Below are 27,969 nucleotides of genomic sequence, written 5' to 3' on the forward strand. Positions count from 1 at the left end.
CTAAATGGGGCGGCAGGGCCTTTTCCACACTTGCCCCTAAATGGTGGAACGAACTCCCTTTTGATCTCAGGTCCCTACCCACACTACAGGCATTTCGTGGTGCACTTAAAACTCGCCTCTTCCGGCAAGCCTATGTGTAGTGGATGAATGGTTCTATTTTCTGATTTTATTGTTAGGCGCCTTGATACCTTCGAGTTATTGTTTTGCGCGTTATAAATTATTTTCATCATCATCTTCATCATTCTCCGACGTAGTACATTCGAACCTTTCCTGACTAAGGTGAGAGGATCTGCCAAATGCCTGTCTGGTGATCTATCTCCCCATTACTTGTGGGTAAGTGTCAGCAAGTTACCCCTCTTGGTGTAGAGATGGACAGCCGCCTCACATGAGGTGACAGGAATTAGCTGAGGTGGAATTCTGGCATGGAGCGACCTCTCAGTGCCAACAAAATGCTCCTCTGAAGAAATAAAGGCTTCATGTCATATATACAATAACATACTCCATGTTGCCATGCCGAAGCCCCAGTCAGGCCGCTACTCTTTACTCTATTATGATAGCTTTGTCGCTGAGCGGCCAAAAACAAATAACATTGTGCATGCTGAACTTAGCCCATATACAGAATGTTCAAGGTGTTCTGCCTACGAAGTGGTATCGTAAGCAAAACTGAGTTTGAGGAATGTTATCCTGTGTGTGCATGCAAATAAATGTGTGTCAAATGTCACTGTGTTTAGGGAGAGAAGGCAACTTAAGAACATGAATATGTAAAAATGGCATTCCTTAACCAGGCCTAATACCTCCTTGTGACAAGTTCAAAGCCCTAGAACTTGACAACAAACACAAGGAGATGATGGACGGAGTGCTGAAACTTTTCAGACACTCAACTCCTGTCACAGATGTGGCTTGAATCCATCATCGTTCTTTAGGTCACTTCGCCACCTCTGTTCAGACCCAGCTATAAGCTGGACTGTTCCCATGAGACCCAGGGTCAAGACTTATTTGCATATAGCTGTGTCTTAACTGAGGTGCGGAAGTGAGCTAAAGAACGATGATGGATTCAACCCAGATCTGTGACTGGGGATGAGTGTCTGTAAAGTTTCAGCACTCCGTCCATCATCTCCTTGTGTTTGCTAGAACTTGACATGGCAGAATTAATCCTTTGTCACCCTAGACGAACATACAACGCATGGAGCAGCAAAGCTGGGTGACTGCTGGCATTTATGTTATGGGTTAATGTACAAAAGAGCAGAGATGCACAGATCATGGCTGAGGATAAGGGTGGGGCTCAAACTGATGAAGATATAGCATAGGCATTTGAACACTATTATGCGCCTGGATTCAGAAAAGACAATCCCATACCCTTCAGATGCCTTTAACAGAGACCTCCTCTGCAGGAGGTAGCCTCCCTTGACACAGATATTCAAACAGAGAAGGTGCCTGCAAGTATTGTCAGACTCCAAATGGACAGAGCCGCAGGGCTAGACTGGTTTTTGCCAGACTTTTATAAAGTATGTGTTCCTTAATTGGCAAGCCCAAAGATAAAACTCATTTGGGGAGACCAGAACACTCACCAAGCCAATGCAAGAGGCAGTGCTACCGGTGATACCCAAAGCAGTGAAAGACCCTGCCCTCAGTTCCTCATATAGACCCATATCCCTCGTAAACATAGACACCAAACACTTTACAGGCAACTAGTTTAATGTCTTAGCTCATACATGCATAGCCTCCCGAGGCCTCATAGATCAATACCCAACAGGTTTTATACCGAAAGGGCCTGCAGCAATAATACAAAACGAATACTACATATAATAGTGCACAAATCCCTGCACTCTTATTATCGATTGATAATGAAAAAAACATTTGATTGAGTACACCGGCCCATCCTGCCCGTGACAGCCCAGGTGAGAGTCTATGGCACCTTATCACAGGCCTTTAAAGTGGCCAAAGGTACATGAAAGGGATCCCCTCTGTCCTCACTCCTCTTTCCCCTTTTTATGGAGCCCCTTACTCAAAGGATTAGGGCGGATCATTGAGCTCTGAAATTAGCATAGGGCGCTAGGAGCATAAGCGGACTATCTGTACAGATGGGGTCATGGTAGCCCTTTCACACCCACATAACTCAATCCCAGCCATGTTATGAGAACTTGATGTTTTCAGTAGGGTCTCAGGTTTTACGGTTTGTATCTAAAATCACAAATTCTTAATCTCACCACTAAGCAGTGGGACAAGTTTGAGTTAGAGCATCTATTAGCTCCTTTGTGGCCACAGAATTGTGTACAATACCCCGGACTCAAGCTACAATCCTACCCAGTCAAAACAGTGCAGCATAATGATGCTGATCTTGTCTCCAATGCCCGCACAGACTTGTAATCCTGGCACTAGAGGAGACGCTCCTTGGTAGGAAGAACAGCAGCAGTCAAAATGACCCTATTACCCACAATTCCTTAAGTTATGTAGTCATTCCCACTACACCCCCCCCCCCACACACACACACACCACTTGTGTAAATTACAACAAATGATTGATGCATTTATGTAGAGTAAAAGAAACCTTGTATGGCAAGAAAAAGGGCATATTTGGCCATGGTGGAAGATGTCCTGGGTGCACCCAACCTCTCCAATTACTACCTGCCTGCTGAGTTGAGGCACCTGCATTAATGGAATAGGCCCCTCACAGAGAAGCATTAGTGCTTTTTGGCCAAAGCACTTCTGGGAGACACATCTGGAAAGAACCATGGCTCCCTAAAAAAATCATCCTCAAAGCATTTATATTTCTCCGGTTGTGCAAGACTCCATGGAGGCCTGGAATAGGGCTTCTGTTACTACAGGTCTATCCACACCCCCTTCCCAGCTCATTCCATTATAGGCAATCCTGCGTCTGTCCCTTTTATGGGCCAGGGATACCGAACCTGGCAGAATGCCAATTGCATAAGAATTGGTGACTTATATAACCATAGCGGACTGATGGACTTTGAGCAAATTAAATCGAATTATGGGGTTCCCGAGCAGAAAAGATGAAGGTACATTCATTTTCCAAACTGGGTAACTCACCCCACAATCCAATCCCATGCCAATAGACCCCATTATCCCTTTGAGAAATAGCTAATTGCCAATACTGATGACAAATGAATGCTTTCTAACATTTGTACATTTCAAAACCTAGATCCTGTCATCACCAAATCCACGGCCCAAAATTGCTGGGAAGCAGACGTAGAACCTTCCTTCACTCACAAGAAAGGGTCAGATAAATTGTACAGGACTCACATCTCGTCCTTCAGCACAACAGGAAGGGAGATGATGCTCATAATAATTCATTACTCTTATTACAACTGCTCTAGGATAGTGAAATGGAAATCCTGCAGCTCAGAGGGATGTTGGCGCAACGGTGGGAGCCCAGGCACATTAATCCACCTTCTCTGGCGATGTCCCAAACTCAAACGATTGTGGGAGGTGGTGGTGAAAACCATAAATGAAATCTTTGATACGGGAATCCCATGTCTTCCTTGCTATATTCTACTTGGGCTCCAAAATAAACGGACTTTTCCACTATGCTCCTCTAAACATAAAAAGATCGCACTGGTCCTTTGTATGGCTAACCAAATCCAGAATGAGTCCAAACGCATAGACTACATTCAGTTTGTGGACTAGGCCCGAGAAGGGGCCCGTTATTCCTCCCGATTACCTACTGTTCTACTTCTATATTCAACCCTTAGTCTCTAATCTTCCTCACCCTAAAACAACATTGCCCTCCCTATTAATCTCCTAGGCTATGCCTTACCGGCCACTGGTTGTAGCAGAGTGCAAGTGTTATCTCAAAACAAATGTAAAGATTTAAACTTAAAAACACAATTTTGAAACTGCACACCACTAGATTACCAATTTATTCCTACTCTTTAATTTATCCAGGTTTCTCAGGTTTACTAGGCAGCCCTACATTTTTGAAATACAATAATATACCTAAAACCTAATAAACAAAGTGTAATGCTTCTTGCTCAAAGACAATCAAATTCAATATGAAATTATGCGCAGCAGTTTTTTTCTTTCCCACTAACTCAGTTAACTCAAAGCTAAGCAAAAAAACCACAGACAGCATGGTTTCCAGGACTTTGGTTCCAGGCTCCGAGCTTCCATCAGTATAATCTAAATACCAGTAGCTGCCCATCCGCTAAGGCGGAGGAGCGTCGCCCTACTGCTTTTCGCAGTGTAAATAAAGGAAAACGAAAATGATAATAACTACATGTGGTGGGCACTCTGTTAGTGCTCATGAATGTTTGGCCGGCCATCTCGAGGCAGCCAAACAATCAAGCGCACTTTGCATGTTTCCACCCAGGCTGCATTACAGCCTGGGTGGAGAACATACCCAGGCCTCCAGTCCCCATCTGAGTGCTGAAGCACTGCACTTAGACCAATCACAACTCTGCATTGCAGCATTGTGATTGGCTTAGGGGAGTCAGGGTGGTTCCTGTTCCGGCCAGAGCGGAGGGACGAGGAGAGACACCGCTAGTAGGTACGTTTAATTTACTTTTTTCCACTTCCTCACCACTCCCACCCCGCCCCTGCTGAGGGTCCTACGCTGCATCACCTGAAATGCGGACGCTGACCAAAAGATATCACCATTGATGAGCCCATTGAAAGTTTCACTGGGGGACCACATGTACTCACAAAGCTTAGGTACCAGAAGAATGCATGTGGCCGGGAGATCTAGAACCCTCAGAATAATTAAAGACAGAACAGAGGCTAGTTTCAGAAACATCAGGTTAATAGCCTTCATGGCATGCACTTGTTGCAGGGGCAGAATGCCGTCAAAGCCACTGTGTCCAAGATTGCACCTATAATGGATATTCTCTGCACATGTCAGAGATGTGATTTAGGCTTCTTGCTAGCCAACCCTAGGGTGGGCAACAAAGAAACTGTTGCTTGCAGGTTGTCCAAGTTTAGCTGAGGTGAGCTCGACTTATGCAGCAAGTCTTTAAGGAACAGGACACATGCATCCAGTCCTGCAAAGATAGACCATTTCCAAATACATGACTTTTAGGAGCACCTGAGTGGGCCAATGTCAGACCAAAGGCAGGTAGGTGAATTGAAGGTTTCTGACTCCATTACAATAGAGAGGTACTGCCTATGGTAGGTCTCTCCAACCAGTGGACTGCGAGCTATCAGTAGCTCCCCAGACACCTTCAGAGGAGATCGCAGCCTTGAGTTCATTTTTAAATAAGTACAGGGTGACATTTTTGTTTTAAAGTTAATGGAAGGCTGTTTACTTTAGATTATTATTGTCAAGCTGCAGACAGCAGCTCCTGATAATGAGCAGTGCTCAGTCAGATGTATTAACCAGGCTAGGCACAGAGGCGAGGAACTAAAGCACTGATCTATTTAACTGTTAAATAAAAGTCCTTGTCAACTCAGTAATTGAGTGCGAGAACAAAATTATGTTTCTGAATGCTTTTAAATGGGAGAAAATGAAAATGAAACGTTTCTTTATTAACTCTTCATTTTAATTTTCTTCCATTTACAAGTGTCGCATTTACAAGCCGCAAGCCTTTTGCTCCCAGTGCCCAATGGACACTGTGCTATATTTATATCTGACACATAGTGACTTTTTTGTAAATGGGAGACATTTAAAGTGAAGAAAAATATTTCTATGAAACATTAAGTATTAATGTATTTCTCCACTTTCAATTAAGCCATTTACCTCTTAATGTTTTATGAAGCATGGTCCTCACTTAAAATTCCTACCATTCAAACAAATAGCTGTAATTTTCTGTTATAAATATAGCACTGTGCCTACAAGCCACTGGGAGTAGATGCCTGGTGTTTGTAAATGTGGCACTTGGAAATGGGAGAATATGTAAATTAGTTTTATGGAATCCATTAAAAAAAGTTAACCCTTCAGTTTAATTTTCTCCCATTTCAAAGTGCCATCTTTACATACAGTAGGCACCTCCCTGCCAGAGGCTGGTAGACACAGTGCTATATTTATACCTGAAAAATGCAGCCATTATTTTAAGTGGGAGAAATTTAAAGTGCATAAAAATCTTCCATATTATGAAAATGTTTGCAGAACATTTTTCTGCACTTTAAATTTGTCCCATTTAAAAGAAATGGTTGTATGTTTGTGCTATACATGTAACGATGCCACACATGGTACAAGGTATATCCTGTGCCACATGTAGATATGACACAGGGTCTCAGTCACCAATACTCATATATCCCATTCACACACACACACACATGTTCATACAACCCCAAAGGCCAGACTCTCACTGACACACATGACAGCCCTGTCATAGTGCCCTTAGTAAAAGTATTTTGTTCAAACCATAGTATCTGGAGCGATCATGCAGAAGAGGCAGATTTGCTACAGAGTATTTAACCAAACATTTACAGAAAAAAAGCAGAGGTAGAGGACTGGTGTAACTAATGTTCTCAGGAGATTATAAACTGTATAATATTAATTAAATACATTACTGATTGAAAGGCAGAATTTGTTCTTGTTAAAGCTAAACAACTCTACTGGAAATACGTAGAAAGAAGTGGCTAATTACTACCATATAAACTTAAACAGATGGAAAATAACATGCAAACTCACTATATTATCAAACCTTAATGGTCACACACCTATGGGCAATAAAGAATAAGAATTAAGAATAAAGACATCTAAAGAGGAGTTTGCAATTTTGTATGATGCCCTTCTAATCAGCAAAAGATCGAGGCTATAAGCACACTTTTTTAAAGAAACCACGTATACCCATGCACAGAAGGAAAACCCTCTATTGATTCTGAGAAAAAAATGACTCTTGATCCTTTAAAAAAAGAAAATAACTATCTAGGGCTGAATGGGCTGAGACAGAGTCTTTCTTTTTAAAAAGTTTAAAGTTGAATTGGCTCCGTTACTAGTTAGGGTCTTTCCTGATCCATGAAGCCTTATAACGTGACTTTGCTTCCAACACCACATAAGAATCACCAAAACTGTGAACATTTTATACTCATATCTTTAAATAATTTAAATGCATAAATATAGATATTTTGGCAAGTAAGCTCAGAAGAGTAATCAAGTAGTCAATAACTAGCACACAGGATTTATTAACAGTTTTAATATTACATGAGAAAAATGGCCAACTGATGAAGCCTTGCCTCAGTCACTATCTGAATTGGATCTAGATGCGGAGAAACAATTTGATAACACTTATAGCCTGTACCTTATCAAAACTCTAGGAATGTTAGAGATTTTTATTAATGGCTTAAAAGCTTTCCAAGCTTTCCATGAGGTCCGGGAGGGTCGTGTTATAATGTAAATGGACTTCCATCTAGACATATTTAGCTTTAGAAGGGCAGTAATACTGGGTGCCCACTGCAATTTTATTGAGGGTGCTAAAACTGGTAATGCAGAATATATACGTCGATAATGTTTGCAGACAACATACTTCTTCTGAGTGAGCATTCAACATTAATGGCACAACAGCTGAATCACAAAAGGCTCATCTGTGGGGTCCTCTGATAGTCATTGGTTAATCTGGGTCGGGAATTGCAACTGGGGCCTACAGATACTCACTCATGTTTTATAACGGCCACTTTGATACAGAACAACAGAAATCAAGGAAGAGAAGAAGGAGGAAGGAAAAGAGAAAAACAGTTAGAAAAGGAGAAAGTAGAGATGAAAAATTACATTCAAGACTGAAACAAAGGGGCAGGACAAGTAGGAAGGTGGGCGGAAGTAGCATGAGGTGGAATCTAGACTACGCAGCCTGATATTGAGCAACTCCAGTGTTAGGAAGTGCTGGTCGCCGACTTCTGAGAAAATCTTCGACCACCGGCACTTGTTTTACAAATTAAGCAGTGATGATACTTCTCTCAGATTGAGAGCACCGCTTGACTAATTGCCTTCGAGTCCATTTGTTTACCTTCACAAAAGAGCTAACCAGAAAGTTTATTTAAATTACACAGAGGACCATATGCAAAAATATACTCTTGTGAGGACCACGCAGCTTCAAAGCTTTCTAAACTTTAAACATAACCCTGCAATCATTCTCCCCACAGGACATATCTGTCATACAATCATGCTGTACAAATGAATGCATGAAGAGATTGATTTAAGTAGTTAAGTGCAAACAGAGAAAGGAAGAAAACAAAAATGATTAAATAGAAATTAATGGGAAGAAGAAGAATGAAAAATGAAAGAGGAACAAGGAGAAAAAGAATGGAAGAAATAGAAAAAGTAAAACAAAAAGTAAAACATAGAAAAAAATAAAGGAGAAAGAAAAAGAAAGATACAAATATATAGATGAAGATATAGACAAAGGTAAAAAGAGGGAGAAAGAGACAAAGGAATGAAGAAAGAACAATAGGAGAAACAGAAAAAGAATGAAAGAAAAGAGACAAAGATGAGAATGTCAGAAAGAAGGAAACAAAGACAGAGCAAGCCCAAAATAACAAAAGTAAGTAGATAAAGAAGGGAAGTAAAAAGGAAAACAATTACAGAAAGATAATAACAGGAGAGAACAAAGGGAGGCGCAGAGAGAGAAAAAGAAAGTATGAAAGGAGAATAAAGGGAAGAAAAGGAGTGAAAGGATGAAGCAAAGGAAAGCGAAAGAAGTAAGAGAGAATTAAGGAAGAAAAAGAAGTTTAAAGACAAAAGCAGGAAACTAAAAGCAGTGAAGGAAAACAGAGGAGAAATGAGAAACAAAAAGTAGCAAGTGAAAGAAGGAAACAGTAAGAGAAATAAAGAAAAACAGAAATTCAGATAGAACAGAAGGGAGACCCAAAGGAGAGAAAATGAGTCAACAAATAGAGTACGAAAGAAAAAGAAAGAAAATGGGAGACAGGGAGAAATTAAAAAAGAAATGAAAAACAAAGGAAGCAAGAAAGAGAGAGAAAGTCAGAAAAAGAAATAAACAGACAATACAAAAATAAAGGAGAGATAAAAGGAAAGACACAGAAGGAAAGTGGAGAAGGAAAGACGGAAAGATATAGGAAAGTACCAAAGCAAGAAGGATGAACAGGAAAAATGGAAAAGGAAGGAGAGAAAGGTAGGAACAAGGAAGAGGATGAACAATATGAGTAAAAGAGAGACCGAAAGAAAGAACAGAAAGAATGGAGAGGAAGAAAGTAGTGAAAGAAAGAACAAAAGAAGGAATACATCTTTTTAGACGTTGATTGGGCTGAATGGCCTTGCAGTGTTAACTCCCAAGGCCTCAAAGAACTAGGACCAATATATTTAGAGTACTAACTTAGCAGGTGGCCAGCTATACACTCACAAACTAGCTGACAGGCCATAAAGAGTGAGGTATGTGGAGGCAGCCTGCAAATTATTGGTAGCACAGGATAAACCTTTTGGAGACCTGTAATTTAGCCTCAACTTTGAAGTTAATTCCTGAACCTCTTATATTAATTGATACTTTTGTTTCATTTTCGGGTTAACAAACATCCATAATGATGTCAGCTGTCAAAATGAGTAATAAAAGACTATGGTTCTTGGGGGAAACCAAGAAAATACCTCACCTTAAAATATTCATTACTAGAGATACAAGAAAAGCTTATAATTCCGTTTGTCAGCACAGAAAAAAGAAATGAAACTAGACTTTGTGAGATAGTATATATTTACTTTAGGTTTATGCACATAAATGATTACCATAACTATTAACAGTTTACCTAGAATTTGATACATTTTTCAAAATTTCTCTGCATTACAATTAATAATGTGAATATGCAAATAAAAAATGTACGGTCTCAATTTATCGGTTTTCCAAAGACACAATCCTTCATATCCTTAGGTAAATTAAACATACCTTTCAAAGCGAAGACTTTGCATTTTCCAATTTAGAAGACTATCACATGACATTTAAGTTTCTTCAGCTGCATCATTGGTTCCTATGTGTCATTTCTGAAATGCCAAAATGAGTCGAGATAGAAAGGTAAGTTATTAAACGCCTTCATATCTCTTTAGCAAACAGAAAAGGACACAGTTTACTTCTTTAGGTGAAGTAAAGGAACATAAAAATTATCGGAATAAAGTAAAATGTTAGATAACAATTATAAATGCATATAGCAATCCATTATTTTACCAAGAACGTTGCTATTTATGTTTGGGACATTACTAGACACACGTAAATCAATTATACAAATCTTGGAGTTAACTCTGTAAAGCTAGCTTTGATCCCAGGCATAAGGCATAATCCTTTCATAACTGTCCAATGGGCCAGGACAAGTACATAACGTCTCAGTGTGATCTCTATCAACCAGGTAGTCTGGAAGACATTTATCTTAACTTCAGATCTGATATTTAGATACGAACAACCGAAGGAAGTATTATGGAGTTATCGTTACCTTTAAACAAGGATGATTCTACAACTACTGATAAAAGGGTATACCTTTTTGAAAATAATGAACTAGGAATTGCTTGCTCTTCTAGACATGGTTCACACTGTGGCATTTTCAAGCTTTTAGTTAATGACCATCTGCAAATAGTGACCATAAATAAGATTTGGAAAATGAACGTTATTGACCTATAACAGAGAATGACTGGTCTGATTACTTCTATTTCAAAACGGAGTGTTAACCTTGCAATTGTTTTACTGCAACTACAAATTCTTCTATGTCTCTTTTGGTCACAAACGAAAATGGTGAAACTTGGCTTACTGAAATAATGACTTCCAAAAACATAGTTCTGAAATACTGGAAATAATCTTTTTAATAAACAGTAGCTGTTGGTGCTGTTTAAGTAGTGGCAAAGCCAATAGGTCTGGCTTATAACAAAGTGTAACACACAAATATTGACGGGAAGAATGCTGGCAAACAGTCTAAACCACTAGCAATCTCTCTGGGTAGCATTGCAACTCTTTGTTTTTTGTACACTACGTCACTCTAGACAGAGGGCACTGGTTATGTAGAATAACTCCTTGGAATAAATTGGAAGCCTAAGGGAGCCATATGCAGCAATAAGCTGATTTAGCCTCTTTAATGTGGCCTGGAATATCTTACTCGTTTGAGGATTGACCACTTTAGATTCTGCATCAGAGTCTTTGCCTGCGTCATTCAAAGTGCCAGCTTAAAAGTTTAAATTTAAATAACTCTTATGAGAACCAATGCTTTTTCCTGTAAGTGCTTCTGGTAGTTAGTGACTGCTACTCTGATAGGAACAGAAGTAACGCAAGACTAATAGTATGTGAAGGGTGTGCGAGTGCTTCTGGTGGTGTCGTGGTTGCAGAGTACTGTCAGTAGTATCAGACTGCGACTAGAGAGTTGTGACTGCTTGTGGTAGTATGTGACTACTAATCTGAAGGGCGCAATAGTGCTGTTGATAAAGCAAGACTTCTAACATGCGAGGGGTAAAAGTGCTTCCAGTAGTCTGCGATTGGCACTTGGTAAGGGGTGTGTCGGTATTAAGATATTCTGCTTTCCCACCATAAGGATTTTAACAGTTCCCCATGTGTTTTCCTTGAGGGCATGATTGAAGACACACTGTATAAATATTTAATCAAACATACGCCTAATCGCAAACACAACGCTGCAGCAAGCCTTGTTCTCTTCCTCCGCTTGGGAGCCTGGATAGTCTACTTTCCTTAATGAAGCTGCCCAAAGATCGGCAGCTCAGGCATTTGTTCATTTAATGCAACATGGACCACCCACTAGCCCACGCCCCATGCTCACGGATCTTAAGTGTTGGATGCAGCAGCCATCTAAGGGAATTGACATCCCATCATGCTCGGTTTCTGCTGGCACATGTGGTGAGATGTGCTGTTGTTCCTTTGTCAAGACCAAAAATGTCAGGGGCTGGGCAGTGGGTGTGTGGTGAGAAACGTGCTCGGTGCTCTTAGAAGCATGATACACACGTGATAATAGGTGACCAAGAATGTGCATAAAAAACAAGAACAACAAAGCACACTTCATGAATTTACAAGTAGAAGAAGGAGTACGCAGTAATAGTCAACGTTTCGATTTTCTAGAAGGGTGTAGGGATCATCATCAGGGCTCTCAAATTAAATGAGCGAGACAAGATGGACAAGGAATAAAAAAGAAAAAAAAACAATAGAAACCCATAATTAGAAAAGGTAGAGAGCACAAAAAGAAAGAAACTCAGTATGCCTTTCAAGTACAGACAAGCAAGGTTTCTTACAGGCCAAGGATTGGGATACAGTCCCTGTAAGGCATTAGGAGGGCCCCACCTTAAAAATAAGGCACATGTTAAGAGTTGGTTGGCACCGCTAGAAGAAAGGGCGAGAGGATGTGGCATAATAGCCAGAGCTGCCAACTTTGGTGATGGGGAACCAGGGTTCCAGTCCTGGCGTCTGCTCCACATCCTAGGATTCTGGGCAAATCACTTATTCTCCCCGCGCCTACCAAAAATGAATGTTCTTGGAAAGCGCTCCAAGACCTTTGGGTTGATTTCGCGCCATATAAAACTGAAACAAAAAAAAGTAATAATGGAATTGTGGGCACTAAGAGAGAGACAATAAAATAGTGAGAAATACCTAAAAGACGGCATCCCACAATGGATAGGGTAATGAGGCCCAAGTGGAAGTCGCAATGTGTCCAAAGTAGTAACAAGCATTGAAAATGCAATAGGTCTCGCCTTTTATTAAATTACAGCCATTTGCTTTGCTAATGGTATTGTATAGCAAAGCAAATGGCTTTAACTTCATTAAAGGCAAGACCTATTGCATTTTTTATGCATATTGATATGTATATATATGGATTTTTATATATGTGCATACATATTTATATATATATGTATATATGTATGTGTAAAGATATATGCATATATATATATATATATATATATATGTTTTATACATCTATATATGCACATATTTACATATATAAACATATATATCAAAATATATGAGTAAACGTGTGCATACATGCATATGTATGCGTTTATATGTATATGTATGCATGCATTTATTTTGGCATTTATATAGAAATGCAGATTTATATATGCTTATATATGTATATCTATGTATACATATAGAAATATATTTAAATAAATGCTATAAACGCAGTGCAGACAATGGGCCCAGGGGATATACTACTCCTGGAATCTCTGGGAATAAGGGGCAACAGAGTCAGCTGCCCCTACGCCTAGCTGAAAACTGGCAGCAGTTGGCTGTTTTAATTGACTGGGTTATTTTAGGTTGGAGTGTGCCAGCCTGCTCTCAGTTTCTTGAATAGTACTGGTGGTCGAGCAGACTGCTCTTAATCCTTTGGTGGTAGAGTGTGGCTGGGACCTGCCTCTTGTCCTCTGTGGGTTGCAGTACCAGTCTGCTGATAGTTTCATGCATTCTAGTGTCCCTGAGTGCTAGTGGGCAGGAGAGAGCCTAGTGGCAATCCTGTGGGTGATGTATGAGCGTGTGGGGGTGAAGGCAGTGCTAGACAATGGGTGATGGTGGAGGTATGCTGTGCCAAAGACCTTGGGGCACATGTCGCTCAAGCACCTGGGTGCTAACGGAGAGTGACGACAGACTGCATTGACGAGTTTGTGGGTCATACTGTTCTGAAGCCCATGGATGTGAGGGGGTGGTTGGAACTGCTGAATGCACTCAAGTACCTAAGTGCTAATGTAGAAGGGGTACAGACTGCACTAAAGGTCCTCGGGTCTAGTGGAAAGTTGCCTCAGACTGCACATAATTCCTATGGTGCTTGTGCCTGATGGATCCGAACTGCGCTAAAGCTGAAGTGGCTATAGTCAGTGCCACTGGAATTGCGTGATTGTGCAGCTGCAGCGATTTTTGCATGGTCCTGGGTGCTAGTGTTCTGTTGACCAAGGGCACTAGTGGGCAGTGGGACTGGGTGCTAATGACTGATGGGCCTAGACTTTGCTTTAAGGCGTGGATGCTAGACGGTGGTGGGGCTGGGTACTGGTGGATGGGTGTGCCCGCCTGCAACCCTTCGGGTCTACATGGACAGCAGAGGGTGACTGCTAACGCCCTTGGCAGCACTTTTGGGTACTGGGTCAGACCTGCTGCCCCCTGGAGAGTGAAGGACAAATGTACGTTAAGACCTTAGATCATGGCTAGGAAACCCCATTTGTAAGAAGCCACTCATGCCCTCTTTTTAATGAGTGGTTGTCATGCTACCACCAGCCAACCTGTCACACAAGGCTCAGATACCACTGTTCAAAATCTCAGTTTAAGCCAGGCCCTAAACGCCACGGCTCCTGCCCTTCCGAAACCGAACTGCGAGAGAATGGATCCTGTACAGAACGGGGGAGGGAGTTGTGTATCTGAACATAATATACGTATCCTATAGTGCGTTTCCTCTCCACTTAGGGGCTTTACATATTAGCCTGCTAATTTAGAGCTCTTGTAATGTTCATGCTTTGCACGATTTGACGCATGCTGATAAGACAGCGCAGTGGGCTCAGGCCCGCCCTGCGATGCAGGGAACATGGTAATGACCTGACAGTATCGGCTCCGCTTTTAAAGACTTGGAGGCGGGTTCAATGACGACAACGGAGACCGAAAACAGGAAAATGATACTATACACAGCGCTAAGAAGTCACACTAATGGCAAGCTCCATGTTATACGAATGCCGAAAGTGCAGCATAACAACATATGTAATTATTCCATATTTATTCTACCATTTCGAGATTTCCCAAGCGCACCCCCACTAAAATGTCTCCAGCTCAACAAATGGTATAGCAAGGGAGCCTTGAGAAAGCAGAATTGGTCTCCATCAGCTGTCTTGGTACTGAATATGCCAGTGACCACTGTGTCTCGGTGTCACTGCACCTGCTGCACCATTGATGCATACACCTTGATCGTGCTGTTAATTGGATTCCTGTTTTAACGCTTCGGTGCAGCCATTCGTACCTTTCATTTCAATCCTTCAAACCCGCCTCTAGGGTGGGTCTTCATCCCAGTTCAGGAAGACTCAGGGCTATCCATGTGAGCCGTGTTTAGGTTGACTGCATTAACAAACGCGCATCTGGTTCCTCTGTGTTTTTTTGTATACACTTTTGTTAATAAGAAACTAAGGCGAGTGTGATGAACGTTTAGAAGTAGGAGCCTCACAATTGTAGTTGGCAGGGCATCCTCATTCTTCTCTGCCTGTCTGTTTATTTTTCCCTATTCTCTTCCCCTCCAGCCCCCATAAGCTCACAAGCATCCTCCGACATATGTGTTACAGCATGTGGTTTATTATCCCCCAAAGAGCCCGGTGCTTGGAATTTAGCAAGCCCATCACCAGAGACCAGTCTCAGGGCCCCCGCCCTCCCAGAACACAAGCAACGCACCGAACAGAATGAGGCATCCACGCTGCCAGCTGCCGGGCCATCGCCCAGCCTGACTGCGCCCGCGGAATGCAAGGACCCGGGGGCTCTCGGTGTCACGAGTAGGTGCGTTCTCCCGCCCTCCCGCCAAGTGCTGTGTGATGGCTGCTTCGAGCGTGGCCTCGGCGCCTTCTGGAAGTTACATTAAGTCCCACACCGAGTCCTGGTGCGATTGGTTGGGTCGTGACGCGAATCCATACATACGTCGCAGAGAGGCTGCCAGCTTCCACCGTGTCTACTAATGCTCCCGTGTAAAAACTCCTGCCGCAGCGTGTACCGAAGGAGACAGAATGGCCGTACACAAGCTGGGCCTGGGAGGCTGGCTGTCATCGCCTTCTGGGCTAGTCTCAAGTGTGATAGTCCCTGAGGTGTGGTGAAAAGGACAGGGTGCTCCGCAAGCTTTGTGCATTCTGTTTTTGCGCTTGACACCCCAGTGCTGCTCAAAAACTATTTGGCGCACATCTGTCACATCTCAGTATTGTGATCTTAGGCGAGTACCTGATGCCGAATAGCTCCGGTCTCTGGGCGCACACAGAATCTGTACGTATAGTTTTCTCTTTTACAGACGGCCCACTTGGATTGGCTCGTCTGCCTTCCTTCTGCTGCAAAATGTTTATTATCTTTATGCTGCCATGTGGCCCATAAGGATAAGGAACCTTTTGCGGCAGAAGGAAGGCAGACGAGCCGATCCAAGTGGGCCATCTGTAAAAGAGAAAAGTGTACGTCACAAACACCTCTTTCCCAATGGCCGGCAACCGTTTAGTCTAAACCGTGACGCCGGCCAATGGGAAAGAGGGGCGGGGCTTAAAGCCAGATAGTGAAGCTCACCTAAAATCCTAAAATCTCGCCAGCGAGACTGCGCATGCGCAGCCTATGCAGGTCGAGACCTAAAAAACCAGGCCCCGGCTTAGAATTATCTGGAAAAAAGTATTCAATTACCTGTCTAGTACCAAAGCTGGGATAACCTTATTGAGAAAAAATATAGAGTCCAACCTGGCTGTGGGGGTCAATAGTGCCATTGATGCAGGTGCCACAATGGTGATGCACAACAGTGAGCGAGTCTCCAGAGGAGTACTGCCTGGTTCGGCAGCATAATCAGCGGGCTTCTGTAAAAACTGTGGGCTCCTGCACTTATTCTTTTACAAATTAAACACTGCCTAGCAGACAGCTAAAGACATGTCTAGCCAAATGTTAATATAACTTTCAAGGTGAGAGGCCAAAATTATCAATTCAATCTGATATAAACTTCCTGAAGTTAAATGAAATTTGGTGCTGATGATGTATAGCTAATGTGTCTTATTCTTAAACTTCTGTACCTTCCCTCGCTCACCGAATTTCTAAAATGTTATATTTTTCATGTGTTCTACAAGTAATGCCTAGAATAATGTGTTTGTGTCATGATTACTGTATTGGAGGAATTGGTAACTATTTGATTGACACACGTCATAGGCTCTTAATTTTAATCCCTAATTTTTATGGAGCTAGAACTTGGTAAAGTAGTTAAGATACACTCAAAGTATGTATCACAATTCTAGAGATTAAATCCGACTTCTATGACATTAATGTTGTTCTCTGATATGTAAAACTTCCACAACAATTGGCATTGTTAAAACGGTGGAAAAAGACAACAAGAGACAGAACAGCCATATTAAATCACACAAATTAATCATCATTAAGCATCATACTGAGGCCGATAAACACAATCTAGCATTAATATAGCCTGTTTAACATAATATAATTACCCTCCTCAAATTGATCTAAAGTGAGGGACATATTACAAGTCATCCCAGAGCTGTGCATTACTAGGTGATAGGATATTACTAGTGTAATTTATAAAGTCTAGTGAAACACACAGGCCTCAACTGAGTAAAATTACTTTGAGTTCATATTATTTGGAGCCTTCACAATTAACCGTGGTGAGACGATCAGTGTGATGGGGTATGAAGTAATCAGAAAAGATTTAGACCCATGCGATTGGTCTGACCACCACACCTTCCTTCCTTCTGCCACCCACAAGACATGGGCACCACAACCCGTGTTTCCCAAACGCCGGGTTAGAGACACCAAGAACCTTGATCTCGGGAAACTGGTTGCTCGCTGTGAGACTGACCTTCACCACCCCTCATATCACCACGGTCAACAACCTCACTGAGCATTATTCCACGACTATATCCAACATTGTTAAAGATCTTGCTCCCCTAAAACTAAAAAGTACCCAAATCAAAGACAGGAACCCCTGGTTTAACGGATCCCTTAACAATGAGAGGAGATCCCTCCGGCAGACAGAACGAAATTGGAAACAGCACCCGTCAGCAGCCCATCTAAAACTTTTCCACCAATCCAGAAATGCCTACAATAGGAAGAGCCTCAACTCTAAAAAAAAAAACAGTTCTTCAGAACAGAATTGGAGAACGCCAAGAAGAGACCTTGCAAGCTATTCGAATTGGTCAAACAACAATCAAACAAACTGGCAAAAACCTCAAAAGAAACCCCTAAATCTCTAGTATCATGTGAGGAATTTTCCTCCTTCTTCTACGACAAAATCTCTGCCCTAAGAAATGAACTAAGATCCTCCTCTCACTCCCAAACCCCTCCAGATCTGACTCTTCTTTCCGTGCTGCCCTCCCAGACAACACCCAAAAACCAAGCACACTGGTCTAACTTCAAGGCTTAAGACGAACATTCTGTCTCAAAATCTTTATCCTTTTTAAACCCGAACAATCACTTTAATGATCCTATCCCATATAACCGCTTAACTGCCGCCTCTCAGACTATCATCCCTACTTGGACTGCAATAATCAACGCATCCCTCCTACAGGGATCGATACCGGACTTTCTTAAAGCTGGCCAAGTCGTCCCAAGCTTAAAAAAACCTACGCTGGATCCTGCTTTCCCCGACAACTATAGACCTTTATCTAATATCCCACTCCTAGCTAAAGTTCTGGAGAAATGTGTGCAACAGCATTTGAGCCATCACATCACCAACTTCCACTTACTAGAAGACTTCCAATCAGGGTTCAGGCCAGGACACAGCACCAAGAACCACCCTCCTCCACATCGTGGATGATGCCCTCCAAGCCATTGACCAAGGCACAACCTGTCTCCTAATCCTCCTAGACCGATCCTTGGCTTTCGATACAGTTAACCACGACAAACAACTTGAACACCTCAAAACCAGGATGGGACTGGATGGCCCAGTTCTTGAATGGTTTAGGTCTTTCCTCCAGAATCGTTCACAGAGATTTCTAATTAACTGCAACTTATCTGCTCCTACTCCGATCACAGTTGGAGTCCCCAAGGATCAACCCTGTCCCCTACCCTCTTCAATCTTTACCTCAAACCGCTCACAGAAGTACTACGCACTGCCAACATCGCCTACCACATGTATGCCGACGACACCCAGATCTACTTCAAAATCTCTTCTCCTGAGGGGATTCTCTCCTTGAATGAGGCATTGAAGTTGACTGTCCACTGGCTCAATTATAACTAGCTTAAACACAACGTAAACATTTTTTAATTTCTTCTAATCTCCCCACCCAAAACCAACCGGGACGGTCAGGAATGGATCAAGTCTATCTCAGCTTTAAACTGCCCTCCAACCATAGTGGACTCTGCTAAATCCCTTTTTAATAACCGTAGATTGCAGCTTGAATATGCGTGGCCATATCAACTTGATGGCCAAAACAGCCAGATTTCACCTAAGCTACCTAAGAAACCTGAATCCTTTCCTCGACACTCCAGACCTGAAAATGGCAATCCAGGAACTAGTCATATCTAGACTATAATATGGATGCTCTACCCTCGCAGGTCTACCCAAGATCTCTTTGGCCCCATTGAAAGCCTGCCTCAACGCTGCCGCCAGACTCCTAACAGGCTTAAAGAAATTCGACCACATCTCTCCACACCTTAAAGCTCTGTACTGGCTTCCTCTCGAGGCCAGAATCCAACTGAGGCTAGCCTTCATCAATCACAAGGCCTTATACTCTAATTCCCCTGGATATCGCGCCCAGAAACTTGTGGTATCCGGAGGAGCCAGAAACTCTCTGTCTGCCAGAAACCTTGTGATCCAACCAGCATGCTTGCGAGAAAAAAAACGTACAATCGGGCCTTCTCTGGGGCCGCTCCAAGAATAAGGAATTCACTCCGCCCGCCATTAGGAGACTTCCGTCTCTGGCACGCTTTAAAAAGGAGGCCAAAATCTTCCTAATGGGCAAATTCCTTTGCCCCGAATGATTCCTACCCGGCTCCTCTGGGCACCCCACCCGGGACTTGAGACCGCCTGTTACTTGTAAATGTTCCTATTTCTGTATTTATTTATTTTTTCATAATGTATCCTCCCCTCTAAGTCTTTTATATACCACCTGTCAATCTTGTAAAGCGCCCTGATAGCCTCTTGGGTCTGGTTCACGCTCTATAAAACTCTATATAAATAAACTACTGATAGCAGAGGAGCTCGGAAAAAAGGCCATGAAGGGTAGATTCTTTGTCAACAAACCCAAGTCAAAGCATAGGTTAACTGAAGCAGCTCGATAACCTAATTACTGAAGTCAACCCTTCTGCCAACGGAGTGCTATTCAGTGTTGGAAGGAGTGACTGTAAGGAAGAAACTGCTAGAGTTAGAATACCATGTGGTGATTGTATTAGCCCTCTTCATGTAGCCCCAGAGACCCCATATGATGTAAGTAGCGTCAACTTGGGGGAGCATGAAACTGCTCACCAGCAGCTGGGATGGGTGGAGGCTGTGATGAACCAAAGAGCAAGGGTCCTCTCAACCTACTAACTATAATCCTTTGATGCAACAGATTAAGAGTTGAGAGATACACTGAAAACCCAACTTTCATGAATTTCTTCAGCTATGCACAGGAGTTATTGATACAACATACCTGGGTATTGAGTGAATATTAATCCCAGGTTCACTAATTATTCCCTGCATGTTGCAAGGGCTGCAGGCTTATATTTCTGATCTGGAGTTTATGTTTGGAACCAAGACCTTTGGCCTGTGTTATTTGGTAGGGTAACACAAAATGGGTTTTATTGTAACATTTCTTCATGCTATAAAAGCATGCTAGACGTGGTTATTGATGCCTTTGTTTAACAACGTGGTACAAAAGGGGGTGGTGATGGACGGAGCATCTGAACCAATCAAACACTCACACCCAGTCAACAGATCTGGGTTTAATCCATCACCGTTCTTTTGCCCACTCTGCCACCCCAGTTCAGACATGGCCATATGCAAATCAGTCTGACCCTGTGCCTCATAGGAACAGTCCATCCCGAACTGGATTCAAGCAAGCCGGGCTGAAGACGGCTGGTATGGCAGAAGCCGGTCCTCGGAAGCTTGTTTCCGGTCCAGGGAAGACATGGCTTGGCAGTTCGGGCTGGACTGTTCCCATGAGGCACAGGGTCAGACTGATTTGCATATAGCCATGTCTGAACTGGGGTGGCAGAGTGGGCTAAAGAACGGTGATGGATTAAACCCAGATCTTTTGACTGGGTGTGAGTGTTTGATTGATTCAGATGCTCCGTCCATCACCACCCCCTTTTGTACCGCTTTTGGCCGCCATAAGTGTTGGAGGGTACGCTCAGACGTGAGTCCCTTGCTCACTTTGCCACTGGATTTAAGCAAGCCAGGCTGAAGACGGCTGTAATGCCAGAAACCGGTCCTCGGAAGCTTGTTTCCGGTCCAGGGAAGGCATGGCTTGGCAGTTCGGGCTGGACTGTTCCCATGAGGCACAGGGTCAGACTGATTAGCATATAGCCATGTCTGAACTGAGGTGGCAGAGTGGGCTAAAGAACGGTGATGGATTCAACCCAGATCTTTTGACTGGGTGTGAGTGTTTGATTGGTTCAGATGCTCCGTCCATCACTACCCCCTTTTGTACCGCTTGGCCGCCATAAGTGTGGTAGGGTATGCTCAGACGTGAGTCCCTTGCTCACTTTGCCACTGAATTCAAGCAAGCCGGGCTGAAGACGGCTGTAATACCAGAAACCGGTCCTCGGAAGCTTGTTTTCGGTCCAGGGAAGGCATGGCTTGGCAGTTCGGGCTGGACTGTTCCATGAGGCACAGGGTCAGACTGATTAGCATATGGCCATGTCTGAACTGGGGTGGCAGAGTGGGCTAAAGAACGGTGATGGATTCAACCCAGATCTTTTGACTGGGTGTGAGTGTTTGATTGGTTCAGATGCTCCGTCCATCACCACCCCCTTTTGTACCGCTTTGGCCGCCATAAGTGTGGCAGGGTATGCTCAGACGTGAGTCCCTTGCTCACTTTGCCACTGGATTCAAGCAAGCCGGGCTGAAGACGGCTGTAATGCCAGAAACCGGTCCTCGGAAGCTTGTTTCCGGTCCAGGGAAGGCATGGCTTGGCAGTTCGGGCTGGACTGTTCCCATGAGGCACAGGGTCAGACTGATTAGCATATAGCCATGTCTGAACTGGGGTGGCAGAGTGGGCTAAAGAACGGTGATGGATTCAACTCAGATCTTTTGACTGGGTGTGAGTGTTTGATTGGTTCAGATGCTCCGTCCATCACCACCCGCTTTTGTACCGCTTTGGCCGCCATAAGTGTGGCAGGGTATGCTCAGACGTGAGTCCCTTGCTCACTTTGCCACTGGATTCAAGCAAGCCGGGCTGAAGACGGCTGTAATGCCAGAAACCGGTCCTCGGAAGCTTGTTTCCGGTCCAGGGAAGGCATGGCTTGGCAGTTCGGGCTGGACTGCTCCCATGAGGCACAGGGTCAGACTGATTAGCATATAGCCATGTCTGAACTGGGGTGGCAGCGTGGGCTAAAGAACGGTGATGGATTCAACCCAGATCTCTTGACTGGGTGTGAGTGTTTGATTGGTTCAGATGCTCCGTCCATCACCACCCCCTTTTGTACCTATTGTTGATATGGGCCTGGTATTATATGGTAAGTTTGGTGGTAGTAGGTAGAGTCATTTATGCAGAATTTTGGTAGGAGTGCTGGATCAAATTCCTTGGTAGCAGCGTACGGTTTATATGTTGTTTTTGACATACATGCTACATACATGATACATATATGTTGGTATATTCATAGGATCAATGTTTAACATATGTTGAGTTTTTGATTTTGTCAGCTTGTTATATGTAGTTATAAGGGTTTTTCCAGCAGTGTGAAAAATTCCTGGTTTGCCATGGCAAGAGTAGTGTGACGCTGTTATCAGGACGCTGTTATCAGGTTACACAGTTCATTTGTTCTGCTTCAAAAGGTGATATCGTCGCATATCACTAGTGTTGTGGATGTACAACACAAGTTTAGGGTTCCTAGGTGTGTTGAATAAAATGTATATATGATAGTGAGGATTGTCTAAGAAATGTGAACTTTGAGTATAGGGACAAAGAGCCCGTTTTAAAACTCGCTGTGATAAAGAGTAAAAGACATATCTGAGCTCGTGTGAAGGGTAAAAAACGTCGTTTTCTTACTGGCAAAAGAGGTTTTCTTTTAAAGTTAGGGTCCTAAGGAAGAAAATAAGTATGCATGAGTAGGGATTTCTTCAGTATATATGTATGTGTAAATGTGATAGAAATAGCGTCGTCTATTTCAAATGAATACAATTCTGAATGTCTGAAAATTACTGTCCTTTATAGGAAATCAGGCAAATGGTTCGTTTTATGTAGTTACTAATGTTGAAAAACAATTGCGAAGCTTTTTGAAGCCTTCGGGTAAAGTCTGCCCTATTTAAATTGTATAAAAAGTGTTCCGCACCATTTAGATCGTATTAAAAGAATTACGATCGTTTTTTGTGAAGGGGGGCTGTTTTGAGGAGTGAGAGCGCGAGGAGAGAGTTGGAAACAGCAGCGGCTATATGCGTCATAAGCCGCCGCGCTGTGATTGACCGAAGCGTCACAGCAGACGCGCTGTAATTGGCCGAGGTATTCTGAAGGGTTTTTTCAGCAACCGCGCTGTGGTTGGCTGACATTCTAGTGGTCGCGCTGTAATTGGCTGATGCGCGTTACCACTGCTGTTTTGTTTCCATTTGCGTGTCACAGCTGCTGTGTGTTGTAGCAGCCGGCGAGCGTTGTGTCACATACGAAATTGGTGATTTGTAAGTCTAATTAAGTTCAAGGAAGACTGGTTTAAAGCTGGTTGACAGAGGGGGAGAACGGAGGATCGTGCAGCGTAATTAAATAAATAAACATTACCGAGCTAAATATTTAAAAAAAACATGGATAATTATTATCTAAAGAAAGAGAAAAAGTTTTCCTGGTACAAGAAAATGAAAGATGTATTTAAACATGATAAAAAGGTTGAGTTGAGAGTAAAATAATGAATAAACAGGCGAATAATGAAGTAACTAGTAAGCATAATGAAGATACTGATAATAAAAATGCAGTTTTAAAGGATATATATTTTGAAAGAACACCACCTCCCCCAAAAGAAATACATTTGAATGAAAATTCGATTCCTAAATTAACAAATGTAAATTATAAACATGAGAAAGTAGAAATTATTGATCAGAGTAGAAATGGTAATGTGTCTACAGACCAAAGCAGAAGTTCAAGTTCGAGCAGAACCCTAGAACAGATTAATGTAACCTCAAGAATTTCAGTTCAAATTAATAGAGTCCCAGCCCAGATACCTATAACAGAAAGGTATGATGAGATACCTAGTACTTCTGGAATTAATATTCCTGGTCATGTAAATTCTACAAATGATTTAAGTGAACAGTTAACCAGAAACATGGAAGCAGTGACAGTTACTGTGATAATTGGACCTATTCTCCCAGTGCTTAGAAAAGATGAAACTAGTTCCACAGCTTTAACGGTCCCATTAAATTCTAGAATTCAAAATTTTACTGAAAAACTTTATTCTAATGTATCTGAAAGTCAGCCAGTAATGATTCCAACTCAGCAAGAGAGAGTGATGACTCCAGCTCCAGCTAGTGAGGACTCTAATGTTGACCTGATTGATCTGACACAGCCTGATGAGTACAAATTACTGGATGTTGCAAAATTAGAGGTTATTTTAGAAGAATTAATAAATGGTACAATCAGTACAAACAGATTAAAAACATATCAGGATGATGAATTGTTGTTTCTTTGCAAAAGCATTACTTGGAAAACAAAAAATAAGTATGATGCTGTTGAAGAAATGGCTTTTGATTTAGAAATTGATTTGAGTAAACAAAAACTGTTTCAGAAAAATTACAGAATGGATTTCACTGAAAGGGACATTGAAAGTTTGAACAATACAGGTAGAATTGCCCATATAAAAGATTTAATTTGGACTTTGAAAAAATGGGGTAATCTGAATAAATGGAAAACAAAATGGACGTAGAAAAAGGAGAAGGAAAAAGCAAATTTAGCTTTTGTAAGAGAGTGTAAAAATTCGCCCAGAAATATCATTAAGAATGAATCATAGTGTCCACAGATGCAAAATGAGATAAATGAGCTCAATCAACAGCTACAAATACAACGACAGGTGGCAATTCAGCAGAATGAGATACCTCCGCCGCCATTTCCAAATTATGTTAATGAGCAGAAATACAATACAGATACAGGATTCAGTGGAGACCAGGAAAACAGACCACAAAGAATAAATGTACTTCCAATATCTTGGAATGAATCTGATGATCTTTCAAGTGAAAACATCCAAGTAATAGATGTAACTAATCCACAGATTAAAACAAACTTGACAAATGACCATGAGTGTCAGGATGTATTAGAATTTTGCACAAAGCCCAGACAAGACATTAGGGATGTTCCTTTACCAGAATCAGACTATGTGCTATTTGTGAATGGTTCATGTTTGAGAACAGATGATGGTATATTGAGTACAGCTTATTCAATATGTACGATTGCAGAAGTGATTGAAGCCTCTTGTCTCAAAGGAGTTCGTTCAGCTCAAGTAGCGGAATTAATTGCTTTGATTCGTGCATGTGAGATGGGTGAAGGACTGAAAATTACCATAATAACTGATAGTGAATATGGATATAACATAATGCACGACTATGATCAACTATGGTCACAAAGAGATTGTTTAAACTCTATAGAATCACCTACAAGTAATGCTATTTTGATTAAGAGGTTGATAGATGGAATTGAGCTTCTTGACCAAATAGCAGTGGTGAAATGTGCTGTAAATGGAGAGAAAAATGATTATGTCTCAAAAGGCAATGCGTACGCAGATATCAGTGCTAAGTTCTGTGCTCGGGAGAGGGTTGCAATCAATCGGGAAAAATTTAATGAACATGTTTCGAGCATTCTCATATTAATCTTTGTAATTCAGACATGGCAAGAATTGAAACAATTACAAGAGAAGGCAGATGATGAGGAGAAAATTGGATGGCTGAGACAGGGCTGTAAACAAAGAGAAGGTGATAAGATTTGGGTTTACAAAGATGACAGATTGGTCATGCCAAACAGCATCATTTCAGATATGGCTCGAATGCATCATGGGGACGGTCATGTAGATCGTGATGACATAATGAAAATGTTCAGAAAGACATGGTACAATCCGAAGTTCAGATTAGTTGCGGAGTCACTTTGTCAAAGATGTCTGACATGCCAGAAATACAATCCAGGTCAAAAGACAATTGAGAGTTTGGAAACCATAGGCCGGGAGGGTGGTCCATTTACAAGTATTCAAATAGATTTCATTGAAATGCCCCAACATACCAAACTGAGATATGTCCTAGTCATCATTTGTTTATTTTCAAAATGGGTAGAAACTTTTCCAACAAGAAAGAATGACACAATTACTGTGGCAAAGTTGCTTTTGCGTGAATTCATTCCACGCTATGGCTTTCCAGTGACTGTAGAAACAAACAATGGAACACGAATTGAAAATAAATTAATTCAGATGGTTTGTGAAGCATTTGGTATTGAACAAAAACCACATTGTGCATACAGACCGGAAGTATTAGGAGATGTTGAACAAGTAAGTAGCTCTATTAAGAATAGACTTACAGGGAGGAGGAGCTTAGCGCGCAACCAAGATGGTCGCGTGAGCTCAGAGCTCCAGGACCTTCGCCACCTCCACCGATCATCCTGTATCTTATCCTGATTTAGACGACAGGCTTTTGTGGTCGTGACCTGGCTGATCATTTATCCGTTTTCAGATTGCGATTTGGTCCCCGGGAACCGAAGATAAGGACTTTTGAACATTTCTGGCCTGCTCCATGGTACTGCCCCGGGCTTGCCTTCTCTGCCAGCCGGGTGGTAATCGAATAACAACGGCCCAGGCGAGGCTCCCATGCCCGGTCTTCTACTTTCAGTTTCGATTCCTGTGGTCTGGCCTCATTGACTTTGCCTTGGTCGCCCTGGTCGTTTGTTTCTTTCACTACCACGTCATCGTTTAGTGATCTGGACTTTCGCTGCTCTTTGATCAGTGGCTGGCCCTCCACCTATTCTCCGAATTGATCCGGGCGTATAGAGTGTCGCCATTTTTACTAGGTCTCAGAATACCCTCCGGGGCGCACGACCTAAAATGACTACCAAGCCCGAGGCGGAGAGGCGCAAGACCAGACCGGCAACTCGGGGAGGTCCTGTGCAGTCCAACGTTATGGATCGCTATACCCTCACTAAGGGCTCTCCGAGTGGTATGACTAAACCCCCGGCCACCTTTGGGGATGAATCCCTGTTGGATGAAGAACCGTCGTTGAAAGACGTCATGGGCGCCATTGCTGGGATGAAGGCCGCGTTGGGACAACAATATGAGGCCCTGACTCACAAGCTAGACACGGTTGCTATAGATGTTACTCTGATCAGGGCAGACCTTGGAAAGACTAACGAGAAGGTCAAATCCCTTGACCTGAAGACATCCAGTCTTGTCGCCGACGTCTCTGAATTACAGACGGAAGTCGGTAATTTGAGATCCGCCCGTGACTACCTCTCTCGACGCTTGGACGATTTTGAAGGCCGCGCACGGCGGAACAACGTCCGGTTGGTTGGTGTCCCGGAGACGACGGACTCGTCAGCAGTAGACCTACTGGTGGAGGACCTTGTCCTGAATCACCTAGCGCCCAAGGGTCTGAGCAAGTTTTTTGCAGTGGAACGGGCCCACCGAATCCCGAGTGGCCCGCCCAAGTTGGGAGCTTCTCCGCGCCCCATCATTGCGCGGATCTTTAACTTTCGTGACAGAGATGCGATCCTGCAGGCGTCCCGCACATCGGGCCCTACGAAATATGAAAACGCCGCGATCAGCTTCTACCCGGACTTCACCCAACAGGTTCAGAGGCAGCGACTGGGATTTCAAGGAGTGAAGAAGAGAATGAGAGACAGAGCCATGAAATATGCCATGCTTTTCCCGGCTCGATTGCGTGTGGTTCACAATGATAGAACGTTTTTCTTTGACCATCCTGGAGCTGCTAGTGACTGGTTGGACTCGTTGCCCCCTGGACAGGAACAATTTGATCATTAGGAACACTCCGGTGGAGCGGAGGGAGGCCTGATGGAGCAGGAATAGGGAGTGAATCGGCTCCTGGACCAACGTATTGACTTTCGGCTGTGGTTTGATGCTATGCTACTATTGTCCGCTACTGTGTTGTCTTAATGGGGTGTGGGAGGGGGTCGGGTGTGTCTTCCTCCTCTGGGGTTCTTTTCGTAGATTAGTTGTATGTTAGGGCGACAGGCACACTGCAAGTTGGGGTGGCTTTTGAGTCTCACGCAGGGGTGCGGGGTATAATGTTGGTTTGGGGGGTTGGGGGGTTCAAGTTTAGGGTTTTTTGTTTTATTCAAGGCATGGTA

General features: G+C 42.9%; 1 protein-coding gene across 2 annotated transcripts in view; it reads right to left on the reverse strand.

The window, feature by feature from the left end:
* Positions 1 to 27,969, reverse strand: part of DIPK1A (divergent protein kinase domain 1A) — a 581,055-nt gene that overhangs the window by 408,097 nt on the left and 144,989 nt on the right. Inside the window, exon 2 of one of the 2 annotated variants that reach the window (XM_078646336.1) lies at positions 9,782 to 9,876. The exons of the other annotated variant lie outside the window; for it this stretch is intronic. The gene's annotated coding sequence lies outside the window, so the exon portion shown is untranslated. The remainder of the gene's footprint in view (positions 1 to 9,781; positions 9,877 to 27,969) is intronic. 2 annotated transcript variants of the gene reach the window in all.

Source organism: Lissotriton helveticus, chromosome 1_1, assembly GCF_964261635.1.
Source record: "Lissotriton helveticus chromosome 1_1, aLisHel1.1, whole genome shotgun sequence".
Taxonomy (NCBI): Eukaryota; Metazoa; Chordata; class Amphibia; order Caudata; family Salamandridae; genus Lissotriton; species Lissotriton helveticus.